The 11,293-nt window shown below is 35.7% G+C and overlaps 1 pseudogene; it reads left to right on the top strand.

The window, feature by feature from the left end:
* The first annotated feature begins 3,460 nt into the window (after window positions 1–3,460).
* Window positions 3,461–11,293, top strand: part of LOC149546310 (transketolase-2, chloroplastic-like) — a 37,348-nt pseudogene continuing 29,515 nt past the window's right edge.

Below are 11,293 nucleotides of genomic sequence, written 5' to 3' on the forward strand. Positions count from 1 at the left end.
TCTTCAAAAGAAAAAGTATTTCTTCTACTACCTCTAATCTTCTTTCTAGAATTAGTACATTCAAAAGCTTTATGTCTTTCTTCTCCACATTTTAAAGAATTGCATTTAAACCAAGATCTCTCTTCTCTCTTTCCACTATTAATATTCCTAGAGTAGTTGGTATAGCTATCTCTAGTGTAACTCCCTCTTTTACTGATATAGCTATGCCTTTGCTTCTTTGAAATATGTCATCTCTTCCTCTTTCCCTTTGATCATGTTTCTTGCCCATTCTTTCTTTTTAGCCTTCAAATCATATTGATATGTTTCTTCCACACTATCCATCTTAATATAACTGATCACATCTTGAGTTGATGTCCTCAAACCATTCAAATAACTAGCCACCTTTTCTACTTCATCATCGACATGTCTCAATTTGATGTCCAACCTATAAACTTCTTTAGTGTATTCCTTCATAGTCATGTCCTTTTGTCTTATATTCCATATTTATGTAAATAGATTAACCTGGTAGTCTGCAGGAAAAAAAATCTTCTTCATCTTGCCAATCAAATTTCATCCAAGTCTTGATCTTTTAATTACCTCTTTCCAATCTTTCAATCAATAATTTATCCCACCAAAATGAATAATGACCCTTCAACTTGGTGACTTTAATTTTAAACATCTTATTATTAGGGTACTTTCATACTCAAAGGACTTATCCATCACAAAAATCCAATCTAATACTATGTTAGTGTGAAGTCTTCCATCACAAAAAGCCACTTCAATAGTTGGCTTGGAGTTTTCTCTAGGCAAAACTCTCAAAATCCTTTCCTCATCTTGTTCTACCTCAAGTTTAGGTGTTAGGATTAGGTTCTACTTCTTCATCATTACTAATATCTTCAAGATGTACACCTCTTCTCTGGGTTATCTCAATAGCTTCAAGTCTTCTTGCAATGTGCCACCACATATCCATTATAGTATTACCTACATTTACTCTACCTCAAAACATCTTGAGAATAGTTTCTACAAGACCATAACCTTCTGTAAGTTATAGGCCAGATTCACATCTTCCACCCTAATTAAGGTTCTCCATTATCCTAATTCATGAGGAAAGAAAACCTTTCTCTAATACCACCTCACACAAGCCTAGTAGAGAGAGGAGACCAAGGTAGTTGAAAACAAAAAATTTTCTATTTTTCATGATCAAATTCTGAGTCTACTCAACATCAAGGTGAGGTATGTGGATAATTGATGATTGCTAGAAAAAAACCAAAAAAAATTATTTAACAAGTTTTTAGTTAGTTTTTGATTATGCAAATAATAATAAGAAATATGATAAGAAGATTTAGGATTTAGTTTCATTCATTTCTAGTTTTATTCTCTTGCAAATAAAACATGTGTAGATACACGTGTATCTAGTTTTTTGTTCATTTTTTCCTCTAACCATGAATTCTTTATATTCAAGCCTTTATAACCATTTTCAAGTGTGTTGCAATAAAGATATATTTTCAAAATTTTGTTGTGTAAAATCTACATGAATGGGTTCCATTGTTTTTGAAAATTTTACAAAATCTATCTTAACCAATTTAATTGGCCTTTTATTTGAGTATAGTACACCCATGCACATCTTACACCAATGTTAACAAATTATTTTCATTGAATCAGCTCCACTTTTGAAACATATTTCAATATAATTGTGAGATGAAGAGGATGTCCTAGGAATTGTATTTGGGGAGCAAAGGTGCAAGGATGGCTTATGCAACCATTCATGAATAATCTTCTCATAGAATATCTAAATGTTATTTCACAAAGGTGGAGTTTTCAGTGCTACCTAATTCTCATAGCCATAGACATACGAACTAAACTGCTATAGAGTATTTCTAAAACATTAAAACACATATTGTGATAAGGTGTAATGTTACACCACATGAATCTTTCATGTGTTGTGAGATATTTGAGCACTAGTTTCACTAATTCCTTAAACTTATGATTAGCAAATTTAGTAGAACCAATGCGCATTTGAAGGATGCTCTTCAATACCCAGAGAGGGATTTTGTTTTCAAATAAAAGTATATCATTTAGAAGGTCATCCATCATTTTATTTTGAAAGTTGATAACAAAGGTTGCATCATACTTCCATGAGAGTCTTTTCTCTTCAATAACATAAAAGTATCTAGTATCAGCACCTCATCCTATATAATTGAGAAGAAACTTAAAAATAAATATCACAGCCCTAGTAACCATCCATACTAATTCTATAGAAGCAAAGGAAATTGTAATGTTCCCATATTTTTAGCATCTTAGTGGATTTCTTAGCATTTACATTCTCAGAATGCTAAGGAGAAATTAATTAAATTAATTTATGATAGTCATTAAATAAATTAAAATTAAAAAGTGATTTTATATTTAATTAATTTAATTTTCTAGAAGAGAAAATATTTATTGTATTGGAAAGGGGAAGCTTCTAGAGAGTGCATTTTCTAGAAGTACAACTAATTATTGCCTTCTAAAGGGAGAAGCTTCTAGAGAGTGCAATTAAATAATATTTTATTTCCTTCTAGAAAGGTGAAGGAAGACAATAAATAGGGAGGGTAGCCTCATTTTTGAGCATTACATATGTTGCTAATAGCTTGTGGAGCCAAGGGTTCTTGTAGTTGTTATATTGATCATCGGGAATGAATCCCCTCATTGATTTGCATAATCAAGGTGGCGAAATATCTTCCAAAGGGTTGCGATTGTTGGAGAATAAAAATGAATCTTTTCATTATGCAAAATTTGTGGCCTAGGGCAAGCTTTGTGGAGTAAGGAATAAGTTGGAATTTTCTATAGTGATTTGCTACAAGAAAATTCATGTTTTTGGAGAAATTCCACATTTTTATCTACTATAGTTCGCATTAAATATTTAGGGCATTGGTAGGGTTTGTAAAATCTATTGTAATTTGATTTATATCAGAATTTATTTCCATAATGTCTTATTGATGTAGATGCATATTTTCCTATTTGTAATTAGTGTTATTTAAAAACAATTGCATCTTCATTGTTAGTTGTTTGGTGTGTTCTTTGGAAGCATATTTATTAAAGTTTGGCATTTAGAAAGCAATCAAAATTTACATATGAAATATATCTCTTTCTTGAAAAGTGTTTGACGAAATGTCAAATAACTAAAGTATAAAAGAATTTGGTGTTTAAAGAAGTTATAACCTATTGTGCTTATTACATTGGTATGAGAGCTAAATCCTGCCATCCTAAGGGTTAAGCAATCACATGTAGCCACCTGGGGTTAGCTCTCATAGATTTTCCACTTGTAGGAAAGAATTGTTTGCAAAGAACATGATTTTGATAGGTAGCCAAACACCATGGGTGATAGACATGATTGTAGCACACCAAGAGATAATAGGAATGAGGATTAGGAAACAAGGGAACTTTCAAAGAAATGGTTACAGGACAAGAGTGGATGGCTCAGGCTTTGTAGGAATTCACCACCATGGTTGAGCACATGAACCCACAAGATATATGGAATCAAGAACAAGTGGATAACAGGAGTGTAGCGGGATTGCGTAGAGCTCATAGAACTCTTTCTAGAATAGCAGATAGGCCCATACATCCCACCTTTGTTAGAGAGGAACCAATACAAGAGCCAAAAGAGGAAGTTAAGGATGGGACATTTGCAAATATCCTTATAGATGCTAATGATGAAATGGAATTAATGACACCACAGGTATGGGAGAGAATGACTTTTGAGAGGTTTCTGAACCAAAGAAGAGAAAACTACCATGTAGTCAAATAAAATAGAAGACCTTGTGGTGAGGATAATGAATTAAAGCGAGCTGTAGGGAAGCTTTCCTTGACTACATTTGATGGGAGTAGTCGAATGATAACACAAGCTTGGATTCACAAGCTTGATATCTTCTTAGCACTGAGACCTATGATAGAAGTGGAGGAAATAAAATATGCCAAGCTACATTTAGAGGGAGTTGCACATTATTTGTGGTACAATGGGATGGTTGTTGTTTAGCTTAACTAAGTGACTTCATATCAGGACTCCATGGATAGGTCAGTAAAGAGGTTTGATAAGAAGGATCCAGAAGTCTACTTTAGGGAGTTGGCATAGTTGAGACAGATAGGTAGATTGGAGTATTTCATTAGTGATTTTTCACAGGTTATCCATTATGGTGCCGGATATATCAGATAGAAGATTGGTTGTTTTTTTCATAGAGGGATTATCTGAACCACTAAAGGGTTGGCTAAAGGCATTTGATCCATTCAATTTGCAAGAAGCAATGAAGAAGGCTAGAAGTATGGAACAAGCAACCATAGTAAATAAATTTTAGTCAAAGGAAGCATCATCTAGCAAAGACAAACCATTCTTCAAGAAATTTGAGAGGAATGAAATAAAGGTTGAAAATAAAGGTAAACCATTTGCTCCTTTGGATAGAGAGACATTGAATGATTTAAAGAAGAAAATACCATTTTTTATTACAAAGAACCCTATGACATGAATAATGATTGTCCCTTGAGGCCAAAGGGTAAAGAAAATAGGGTTATGTGGGCATATTATGAGGATTTCGATTCTAAAAATTTAGATTAGCAATCTGAAAACAAGGAATCAATTGAAGAAAAGGAAGGCACAAATGATATAGGTGATGAGAAGACTAAGGGTAGACTTAAGGAGGCCCATCTCACTAGTGTACAACAAGGGAGATCATTTAGGATGAGAGAGGTATTGGTTGGTCAATGAGTTATTCCTTTGCTTGATACAAGTGCTACTCACAATTTTATTGATTTTAGATTGATTGAGAGGCATGTGATATGGAAAGAGCAATTTGAGGGTCTAAGAGTGAGAGTAGATAATGGCTACATCCTCAAATGTGATAGGAAGATTATAGGTATGCCACTAAAGATCAACAATTTTGATTTCAAAGAAGATTATTATGTTGTTAACATGGGTGATATAGATTTGGTCTTGGGTATGACTTGGTTACATGATATAGGCGAGTTCACTCTAAATTTGAGAGATATGGAAAGGAAGACCCATATACTTAAGGCCATTCATGATAGTGGGTTTAGGATGTTGTTTTTCAAACACATGGAGAGCTTGTTGAGACATGGCTTGGTTGAGTGGGTAGCCCGTTACACTTTAATACCATCATAGCAACAACAAAAATAGAATATCACCTAGACATACAAGAACTAAGAATGAAGCACTACAAGGTTTTTAGTGAAATGCCACCAAGTAGACCTCCAAATAGAGGTATTGAGCATATTATTGAGTTAGAGGAGGGTGCTAAACCCATCATGATCACACCGTATATGCACCCAAAGAGATTGAAGGATGAGATTGAGAAAACCATCAAGGAACTACTTGCTATGGGGCACATTAGACCAAGTAAGTCACATTTTGCTTCTTCTATGATTTTAGTGAAGAAGAAGGATGGAACTCTTAGGATGTGCATAGATTATAGGGTCCTAAACAAGAAGACTATAAAAAATAGGTACCCCATCCCATGGATTGATGAGTTATTAGATGAGCTACATGAAGCATATTTTTTCTCCAAAATTGATCTAAGATTAGGCTATCATCATATCTGAGTCATAGAACAAGATATAGAGAAGATGAAATTAAGGTGTCATTATGGCAATTTTGATTTTGTAGTTATGCCATTTGGGCTAACTAATGCTCTAGCTACTTTTCAGTCCATAATGAATAGGGTTTTTTAGCATCAGTTGAGGAAATTTGTGTTAGTCTTCTTTGATGACATCTTGGTGTATAGTAGGACATGAGATGAGCATGTGCAACACTTAGACATTGTGTTGAGCATTTTAAGTAGGGAGTCCTTGTATGAAAAATAGTCCAAATGTGATTTGGGATTATTAGAGTTATTATAGTTGGGTTACATTATCAATGCTGAAGGAGTATGCATGAATCTTGAAGATTCATGCTATTATTGAGTGGCCTACTCTAGTGAACCTGATACAATTGAGAGGATTTTTGGGGTTGTGTGGGCTCTATAAGAGGTTTCTGTAAGGAAACTTGGCAACAAAGAATATAACCATTTCCACATAACCCATAATAGATCTGAAATAAACATGAAATTAAAATCCACATGCAAGAGAATAGACAACATACCCACAAAATTGTGACACAAGATATACCCTGGGAAACCCTAATTGAGGGAAAAAACCCAGCCTCCAAAAGCATCCATCACCCTGTATTATTCAGCAAAAATACCATTGCCATACAACCATGGAAGCCTTCATGGCCATAGCCACAACCGAGCAAACTATGTGAACAAGCATGAATCCACACATCCCATGACATGCTTTCAACCTTCACTAATGCTCTCCTTAGCTAACCTGTCAAGCCTTGTCCTGCTCGACTCTTGCCTTTTGTCTTCTCCTTGTCACTCTCTCTCTATACAACAACTACCCTTGTGGATGCTTATATAGTACCAAGTCCCACAAAACCACTAAGTGGTATTACATAAACCATGTGCAAAAAGAATGTGGTACCTAACCCACTGACCCCACATTTAATATTGGGCATTTAATTCTTTTCCCCCAATATTAAATAATTACATAAAATATTATCACAATGTTACAATACAACTCATCAAGAATATTCCATGGGAATCTTTACATGTTGCACGTCCATCTAGGCACAACATTACATAATAAAATAAAATATAACAATATTATGCAATGTGTGCAACACCCATTATCTCAACAATCTCCCACTTGTTGTATACATTGCATAGGATCAATCTATAGTCACATAAATGAACAAGAGAATAATCCCTCCCAACACATCTACCATCATGGATCAAAATACACCAAGTGCTCCATCCTAGTACCTACAACAAAATCAAAGTATCCAGCATCTCAAACATGAATGATCTCACCTCCTATTATACAACTCTCATAACAAGTCTCCAATAGTCTCTCAAATTCACCACAACCAACAGAGGAAAGAGATAAAGGAATAACCATGACATCTCTCACATGACATGCATGAGCACAAACTAGTGATCACAATCTCCAACCAATCTCAAATCCAATTTAGTCAAAACTGAACATCCAGGAAGATAACCAAGACTAGAGAAACCATGCAAATCATAACCTGTATCATGTCCTTCTACACACTCCTTTAGATGTAAACTGTGCAAGTATGATCTCCTCCATAAAACCCCAACAAGAAGCCTCAACAACACCCAAAGCATACCATATAACTAATCATGGATGTAAGCCTCTCACAAGAAGATCAAACTCAATAAACCATTCCTAAACCAAGGAATAACCATTCCTAATCCAAGGAATATGCCCAAATATAAAACCATCTCCCAAACTCAACCAGCATAACAACATATGCACATGGAGATAACCAATGCTAAACCATCTCTCAAATGAACCCTCCAGAACTAACTCATGTACCATAGCTCAAGATCCATATCCATGAAAGACAAGCATAAATATAATGCAACTGAGAGAAACAATGGGCTATACCTCTCAAGTAGCAAACTGCCGAGTAGACCAAGAGTGGGGAATGATAATGCTCATCAAGATACCCAAGTCTCCAACCAAGACTCATCTAAGAACAATCTCCTCTCAAGTCCATATCAGGTGACTACCCCTCGGACTTCTTGCTGAAACCATCAACTATCCCAACAAATACTTCTCTAATCCAAGAGAAATCAGCGTCACCACCATCTCTAAGTATCCATGAGCACCTGTAACCAATCAATCGATGCCAACTCCAAATGCAACATAGCAATAACATGAAGTATCCAGCTTATGATTAGTGTACTCAATACCAAGAAACTAAACCAAGATCAATGTCAAAGTTCCAACCATGGCCTCAGGAACATAAACATGACAACATGATCTTACCATCTCAACTAAAGAGATAACATGCTCCACATGAACATACCATAACATGTCACAACTCTAAACGCGCATCAAGAGTATACCATGACATAATAATGAAACCATCCTCACACCAAAGATAACATGTCAAATAAAAACATAAACCACACCTTTGTCAAGAACCCTGTGAGTCCTCAAGATGCAACCATCTCCACACACCATGAAGAAAACCATCTCCACATACCAGGAAGAACCATCTCCACATACCATGAAGATAACCAAGAACTCCATGAGTCCTCAAGATCTAACCATCTTCAAACACCATGAAGATAACAAGTGCACCATGCAAATGTCAAAGAGGCTTCTACAACAACAAGATCTAAGACAAACCTCCAACATCTGAAAACACTCAATAAATATATCAATGCCAACAACTCCCACTCAACTGTGGTACCAAGTCACCTATGGCATCATAAAATCCATCCTCTCCAAACCAAGAAGATATAAACCAAACTAGGAACTAATCCTGCACTATCACCCCATCACTATCACAAGCTCCCACTAAACTGTGTATCCAAGCTATCCATGACATCATGATAAAAAATAACCATCCTCTAACCATGAGAATCAACTAAGGTATCAAACCATCAAAGAACTCAAAGTGCACATCATGAGCTCCTTAAAAGAAACCAAATAACCATGATCCTCAACCAAGAAGATATACCACCATAACCAAATCAGAAAATCCAAGCTAATGAACATCAAGGATGTACCTGTATATCCAATCATGTCATGCCAAAATCCATGGCACCTTGATCACATCCATGAACCGAGCATCTAGCTCTCAAAGTGTCCAACCTATCAGCATAAAATAGTCAACCACAATCCTCCACCATGACTGTCCCTGGTAACAACATCTCATCCCTTCTACATGAAGATAAACTCATGTGACTTAGGGCATAGACAACCCAAATCCAAGCCACCAATCTGAATATGCATCAATAATGAAAGATTAATGGGCAAAGACAACCCATAACCAAACTATAAATGCAACCTGTAAGTATAGACCGCTTACAACACTGCACAACTTGTAGACCCAACAAGCCATCATGCATATCCAAACCAAACATTGATAACTATATCATCATGAGACCAATCTAAAATATGAATTGAGTATACAATGACATCAAATCTTAAATCTCCAATGCCATAAACTCATAATGTTACCATAGTCAAAATATATCAATAAACTGTTCAGATAAATATATCATCAAATAAATCATGCCAAACCTGCACCAAATCTAAACCAATTTGTAGAGTTCTCCAAGAGCTTTCCATTGACTACTTGAAGTCCAAAATCTGACTCTGTATGCCCAAGTTATGCCCTAATCTGTGCTCAAAATAAACAACATCTGACTTTAGGGCTCTTAAAACCTGACAAAATTTCAAAATCATAGAACCAAACCTATGCCATGTTGTAGTGCTCTGAATTAGCTTTCCAATGCCTATAAGAACTCTGAAATTTGATATTTTGAGAGAAAGTTATGGCCATTTTACTAAGACAGCCTTTTTACCATTTTCAGTACGATTTTTCATTTTTTAATTTTTTCAGTGACGAAAATTTCGACGGGATTAAATTTGAGAGCCATCACGGGCTGAAACCAAAAAACTCTTTCATTTCCTCTTTACATGGCCAAACTAGGGCATATTATATATCAAAATTTATGGAAATGTCAACCTGGATCCAATGGTGAGGTCTATTTTTTACCCAGGAGGTAATTTCTGCAAGCTACCCCCCAAAACCCTCATTTTAATGAAACATCCAAAAAAATCTTTTTGTCCAACAATTTCACATGCCCAAAATATTTTAACATCCCATCATAACAGCAAACCCAAAACCCTTAGATTTGCAATAAATCATTCATATATCTTGCCCTTTCTTTTATCCTCTCATGCATTCCCATGGATTCAATCTAGGGTTACAATAATAAAACCATAGCTATGATACCACTTGTAAGGAAATTTGGCAACAAAAAATATAACCGTTTCCACATAACCCATAATAGATCTGAAATAAATACGAAATTAAAATCCACATGCAAGAGAATAGACAACATACCCACAAAATTGTGACATGACATATACCTTGGGAAACCCTCATTGAGGGAAAAAACCCAGCCTCCAAAAGCATCCATCACCCTGTATTATTCAGCAAAAATACCATTTCCATACAACCATGGAAGCCTTCATGGCCATAGCCACACCCGAGCAAACTATGTGAACAAGCATGAATCCACACATCCCATGCCATGCTTTCAACCTTCACAAATGCTCTCCTTGGCTAACCTGTCAAGCCTTGTCCTGCTCGACTCTTGCCTTTTGTCTTCTCCTTGTCACTCTCTCTCTATACAACAACTACTCTTGTGGCTTCTTATATAGTAGCAAGTCCCACAAAACCACTAAGTGGTATTACATAAACCATGTGCTAAAACAATGTGCTACCTAACCCACTGACCCCACATTTAATATTGGGCATTTAATTCTTTTCCCCCAATATTAAATAATTACATAAAATATTATCACAATGTTACAATACAACTCATCAAGAATATTTCATGGGAATCTTTACATGTTGCATGCCCATCTAGGCACAACATTACATAATAAAATAAAATATAACAATATTATGCAATGTGTGCAACACCCATTATCTCAACAGTTTGTTAGTGGATATTCTAGGCATAAAACAACCTTGATAGACTTGGTGAGAAAGGGGGCTTTCTTATGCAATCTTAAGGCACAAGGGTGTTTTGATAAATTCAAGGAGGTGATGAATTCTTGTCCAGTGCTAACATTACCAAAATTTAGCAAACCTTTTGATTTGCGCTATGATGCATCTAGTGAAGGTCTTGGAGTGGTGCTTATGCAGGACAAGCACCTGATTGCTTATGAGAGTAGGAAGCTTAGTGGGCTTGAGAGGAGCTTCAGCATTTATGATAAGGAAATGTTGGCCATAATGCATGCTTTGGCCAAATTCAAGTAGTATTTTGTGGGTAGCAAATTCATTATAAAAATTGATCACAGTAGCCTGAAACATTTCTTGGGGCAGCGAGATCTTAATGATAGGAAACAAAAATGGGTAAGTAAATTACATGCATATGGTTTTGATATTACCTATTTCAAGGGGACAGATAATGTAGTAGCAGATGCCTTGTCATGAAGACCCCACTTAAGCTTGATGACAAATATATCAGAGGATTGGAGACATTTGATCCTTATAGAGTATGCAAAGGGTACATGGACATCAAGACTCATAGATGGATTGATCCCGAATAATGATTTCACCCTTGTAAATGAGACCATCATTTACAAAGGGAGCATTTATTTGGTGCCAAGGTCAAAGGTAAAGAGGATAATGTTAAGATTTTATCATGACTCACCTATGGCAGGACATCTA

Source organism: Cupressus sempervirens, chromosome 7, assembly GCF_028749045.1.
Source record: "Cupressus sempervirens isolate cs-2001-9-10 chromosome 7, ASM2874904v1, whole genome shotgun sequence".
Taxonomy (NCBI): domain Eukaryota; kingdom Viridiplantae; phylum Streptophyta; class Pinopsida; order Cupressales; family Cupressaceae; genus Cupressus; species Cupressus sempervirens.